Source organism: Lonchura striata, chromosome 35 (assembly GCF_046129695.1).
Source record: "Lonchura striata isolate bLonStr1 chromosome 35, bLonStr1.mat, whole genome shotgun sequence".
Taxonomy (NCBI): Eukaryota; Metazoa; Chordata; class Aves; order Passeriformes; family Estrildidae; genus Lonchura; species Lonchura striata.
In genome coordinates this window covers 3,983,043-3,989,042 of record NC_134637.1, presented here as the reverse complement: position 1 = coordinate 3,989,042, position 6,000 = coordinate 3,983,043, and positions in this window count along the sequence as shown.

Genomic DNA, 6,000 nt, shown 5'->3' with positions numbered 1-6,000 from the left:
TGATTTTTATTTGTTGTTAGTTTCTTTACTATATGCATTGTTTTGTTCTTGATGTTTTTTCATGTTTATTATAAAGATGTTGATATTTCCATTTCTTCATGCAAATTTTAAGAAGCAGAATTGAGAGAGGACCCTCCAGTCTCTGTGGGGAGTGTTGAGCTTGTTTGTGTTTTAGCAGGTGCAAAATCTAGATAGATTTCAGTGAAGAATTATAAACTTATCAATTTCAAGAGAACACTAATCTCTCCACAAGTAAATCAGAGGATGCACAGCAAAAGTGGATTGTGCAAAGATTTGTGTTTCACCCATAGAAGATTGTGGACTTTGGGTTTTTTCATAAGTGTGTTTTTAATTATGTTATAGACTTTTTTACTAAGTTTTAATGAGTTTTAGTAATGCCTGTGATTTTTCTGTTCATTTTACCATTGCTTTTCAATGGCAAAAGAAAAAGAGGGACAATCAATTAGATAATCAAAAGCATAACATTAAGTTTATCATAAATATAAATTGTATTTAGAATTAAGTTTGTTCCTTTCATGTTAAACAGAACAATCAAAAACATGAGAAATATGAAGTGGGGTGCACTTCTGTAATATAACCTCATTTTTCACCCCACGAGTTACTTCAGTGCAAGCTCTCACACAATTGAAAATCCTAGCCTACTGGACAAAAAAGTAAATTAGTATTCCATCTAAAATGTTAAGTGAGCTTGCCACAAATATAGGTAGTATCTGTCATGCAGTTCTGCAAAACAGAGCAGCTACCACTAATTTACTTCTTCTAGCCCAAGGTCATAGTTGTGAAGAATTTGAAGGAATGTGCTGTATGAACTTATCTGATCACTCTACATCCATCCACAAACAAATACGAAAATTGACCGAGCTAACTCAACAGTTAAAGGTAGAGGATAGATTAGGTTTAAAAAAATAGCTAAAAGGATTGGGGATAGGGCCATGGTTAAGAGACATTATCAAATACGGCATAATAGTTCTAAGCATAATTATAATACTTTTGCTTGTTTTGCCCTCTGTGTTTACTTGCTTACAAGGCCTGATACAACAGCTTTTACAGAAAATGCTGAATGCACACCTTCTTGTATAAAAAGAAAACGGGAGAGATGAAGAGAGCTTGGCAGAAGAATGGTTGTACAGCAGGGGACATGATACTGTAAAATTAATCCAAGTAGGGAGGGCTACGTGACTGCTGCAAAGTCCGCATGACCCTAAAGAGCAGATGGTGTGCAGAAAGCAGGATATTGAAACTGCTTGGTATGTAGAAATAGATAAAGAGAAACAAAGAAGTGCTAAGCTGTTCTAACTGCAAGGCCAGCTGGACAGGTAAGTAGCAATCACAAGGATAGTTTTAAGATAGTAGTACAAGTCACATAGCAACCAATCATGAGCTTGGCTTTTGCAATATGTATGAGCTAATTAATGAGTATATATAAACTGTGTAATCCATCAATAAACTGAGACTTGATGATCATGATAGCATGAGTCTTGTCTCCCGCGGCACCCTCCAACAGGGGCATCCCCTGAGGGTACCCTCCACTTATCAGGAGCGTGCTTTTCTAGTCTCTCTCTTACCCAAAGCTGGGCTCTCCCCCAAAGGCTGGGGTATCCCATGAGGGCTGAGAGAGTAGAAAAGACAAGAATACGGCAGAAATTTTCCATCAAACGACGGCACCTTTATAGGAATAGGGGAGAATCTAATACTATGCAAGAAGCCCCTGACATCCATGCACCTCGTTGAAATCTAGCTGCGTCGGGCTCCTCCCCTGTAAGTTCCCCTGTGGCTTCTGTGAAGCTCCCTGTACCCTCTGTCCCTTGGACTTCCCAAAACCCTACCCTATCCTCCCTTGGGGATGGTGTTGGCCACAGCACCCCAAGCGCCCCGCCGGACACTGTTCAGAGCTCTCGAGGGAACTGCAGTGTACCCGGCACTCCTTTCCAAAGTGACGCTGGCCACGACGCTTGGAACCCACTTTCCTGCCTTGACCCTTCTTCTCCGGCCCCAAGTTTCCTGCCAGCCCCACCCCTTCCGCAGAGGCCCCTACAGGAATTGTGTGTCGGAGGCCAGTCCCCTTTGTTGGAAGGTGGGGTTGGACCATCCCCATTCCTTATTCCGGCTCCTCCTCTGGGGGGAGGATCGCCTATGGGGCCTCCCGTCAGGGGACCCTCCTTCTTGGGAGATCACCCTCTTTTATGGAGGGACCTCCTTCGGAGGAAGGTGGAGCTGAAACCCACACCTGGAATCCTCCATTTTGTCTCTCCCTAGGACGGCAGTGCCCAGGTCCTTCCCCTTACCGATAGCCCATAACACTTGTGGCAGTCACCAAAGTAATAATATTTCTTCTTATGAACTGAATCAATTATGAATTCAATTGGTATTTAATTTTTGGAAGAATCTCCCCAAAGCCCCTGACCCTTCAAAGCCTTTGTGGAAACCGTTCAAGATCATTAGCCTACAAGCTTCCACAGTTGAGATAAATGAAAAAAGAACCAAAAAGAACGATTTAAAACATGTTTTAAGTATAGAAAAAAAAACATGAGGCAAGTGTTTGCCCATCAAAGTCAAAAATTTGTTTCACCTGCAAAAAGAAAGATCACATAGGAAAAAACGGTCCAAAGTTAAAAAAAAAAAAACAAAACAACTACTATAATCTGAATAAAAATTAAAAAAAAAAAATTTGAATGAATATAAGAACAAAATTATTCAAGAGTGACTGCCCAAGTTCCCCATCCATTTCCTTAATTATACCCTACCAAGTGTTCCTTTTCATTTCAATATTGTTTTAAAGTTTTCACAGTACACTTTGGAAAAGGAGTTCATTAATTTGCCTTTAGACCTTATTTAAACTTCATGATCTTTGTGGATTTTTGTTTAACCACTTTCCCAAATTTCCAACTAAATTTCTTGACTAAAGAAATTGTTCATTATATTCTTGATACTTTAAAATAATCTGCTTGTTAAATTATATATTATAGAGATAGGATTCACTGTGTCCAGTTAATACCCATGGTTGCATAAAATAAAATGAGCAAGACCACATCTCCATTTGCTGATCACATCCTACAGGAGGAGTGACTTCCAAAATCACTTTGGAACCCCAGAAAGCCAGATCCTCCAGATTCCTCGGTGATTCATGCTTCAAGCCCAGTCTTACTTCAAGATCATTCCGCTGCAATTCCTACTCCCGACCCTGATTCCGTATATAATAACTTTGTACATTTTATATTAAGATTCTTATGTGAAGAAGATCCTTACCCCATGCGTTATGGTCATGAGTAGTTCATTTTTTCCTGATAAGTATTGAATTATTTTCTGTTGCTGTGATAATTTGTCATATGCTAAAATCTGTTATATGATAGATTATGTAGATGATATGTTATATAATAGATTCATTAATTTGTTTTGAACCCCAGAACTCTCCTCTCTTTTGTAAAAAGAAACAGGGAGATATTGTGGTGTGTTTCGCTTTGAATCCATGTTTGCCCCCATTCCCCTCCCTAATCCACTCCCTTTCCCAGTTGCCAATTTTCCCAAGCCCTTCCCTAACCTCCTCCCTTCCAAGTTGTCAATCCTCCCTATCCTTACCCCTTTCTCCAGAGAGTTCTGTGTCTGTCTTGATGCCCTCAACACCCCATTCATTACTTTGTATTATTCCCCCCCCATTTTCCCTGATAGGCTCATAAGCTATTTGTCCCACCTTATATTCCTCCCTTACCACATCCTCATTGCTTCACCTTCCTACACCCCTCCTCTTGAGTTGCTGCATAAAAAATTCTGTTCACCCCTACCCCCACCCCAGTTTTGTCGGGAGCCCAGGAATAAATCCATCTTGTTCTACACCAAGACCCGTGCCATCGCTGTCTGTCCCTGCGCCAGACCTGTGGATAACTGGGAATTGCAGAGCTCGCAGGGGGACGGTCGCGCCCCTGCCGCAGCCGCCCAGCACGCCCGCACAGCGCGCTGCAACACTCCTGGTTAGGTGGAGAAGTCTGAGCTGAGCCCAAAGGTGCAGATGGAACAGCTGTGCACGGGAAGGCTCGGTGGGAAGGATGATCCAGCATCCATAGGCCTGGCAGCCTGAGCTTGCTCCAGGGGAAGGCCTTGGAGCAGATCCTCCTGAGTGCCATCCCACAGCACGTGCAGGGAACCAGGGCGTCTGCTGGAGGGAGGGAAAGCTCTGCAGCGGGACGGGGACAGCTGGGGCCTCTGGAAGGGTGTTGAGGGCTTCTGTTGTGGGAGTTTGGAGGGGCTGGTGGTAGTGGAGTGTTGGAGAAGGAGTTGTCTGGAAGGTGAGAGGTCTAGGTTGGAATTTGAGTCAATTTGAAGGCAGCATCTGCAGTTTGGCACAACTTTGGTTACAGAGGGCAGAAAGAATATTGGTGATTTTTCCTCTTCATGGTCCTGATCCTCCTGCAAGGAACAAGAGGGGAGAGCTGTACTTTACTGGACAATTAGATATCTCTACCGGGTGAGGATTAGCCCTTTTTCCTTCCTTATTCATTTATTTGGGCTACTTTTGTAACACTGAGTGGACTTTCATTTCTTGCGAGCTTTTATTCCTTAAGATAATTAGGATATTATCATCCCTTCATAGAAAACCACTTGCAAACCAAAGAATGGCACTTGGTTTTGCCCTTTTTTGTGTAGTGTTATGTTCTGGAAAGTGACCCTCAATGGATGAGGTTAAGGCAAATGAGTTGCTGCTTTGAGATGGGAAGCAAAATTCCAAATCTTCATGTCCTCAGGCTATCCCAATTAATTTGGGAAGTTTGCAATGTTTCGGAACGACTTGAGTTGAGCAATGGGAAGTAAAGCTTTCCTGAACTGAGGATTCTTACTTGCCAGATTCTTCTGTGCCTTTGCTGCTAAGGTGTTTTTGTGCTGAAGGCAATACCTTCAATGAGAAAATAATTTCAGCATGGAGTAAGAGCTTCTGACAGAGACCAAGTGTTGCCAGCAGTTGCTCCAGGTGTTCCTGCCAACAGCCCCTGCAGGCAGGAGCACAGCCCCCAGTGCACATGGGTTTGGCTCCCTCTGGCACAGAAGCCCCCAGGGGCACAGGTCTCTGGGGCAGGACATGGGCACCAGCCCTGCCAGGGCTCAGGGGCTGGCAGGTCTGCCTGGGCAGGGACTCTGCCTCACCTGCTGGTGCCAGCGCTCCCCGGACCCCAGGGCTCAGAGCAGCATTCCTGCCCTGGCCCACAGTTCCTTGTGTGTCCCACACCCGTGGGTTTAGGGTGGGCCAGGACGGGTCCCAAGGAGGCCGTGGCAGCTTCCATGGAAGGTCCCGTGCCCTTCCCAGTGCGGCTGCGTTGGCAGCCCTGGGGGCTCCTTCTGCTGCCCTGAGCCCGCAGAGCAGGGCAGCGTTTGCTGATGGTCTGAGCCATTCCTAAAGATCCTGTCAGGCTGTCTTGGACACTTGGGGTGAGGGATTCCTTCCAACCTGGGCCACTTTGGGTGGGCAGGTGGTGGCCCCAGGGCAGGGGGCAGTGTTTCCAAGGGCCCTTTGTGACATGCTGCAGCATGGCCACCATGGCATGGAACAGCGTGTCAAAGGGCCCTTTGTGACACAAATGGTGACATAGGAGCTGGTGGTGACAGGACCATGCCACAGTGCTCCGTGCACTTGAGAGGACAGGACGGGACAGAGCAGTGCTGTGAGGAGCCCCCGCACAGCGCACTCGTTCGTGTCTGACCAAGAGCTTTTCCGAGGTGTTATTCCTTCAGCTGACCTCGAGGCCAGATCACAGGACTTGCTGACCCGTGGCCTTCCCGAGGCTTCTCTTCTGCAGGTGCCCTCCACGGCAGAGCGTGGGACTTGGTGCCTCAGAGGCATCTCCCATCCCTGCCGCCAGTGCCCTCGAGGCCAGAGCACCATCCTTGATAGGAGACTCCTGTCCTTGTGGCAGGAGCCCTCGAGAACAGAGTGCAGGACTTGCATCCTGTAGCCTTCCTGAGGTTTCTCTCTTGAAGGTGCCCTCCAGGCAC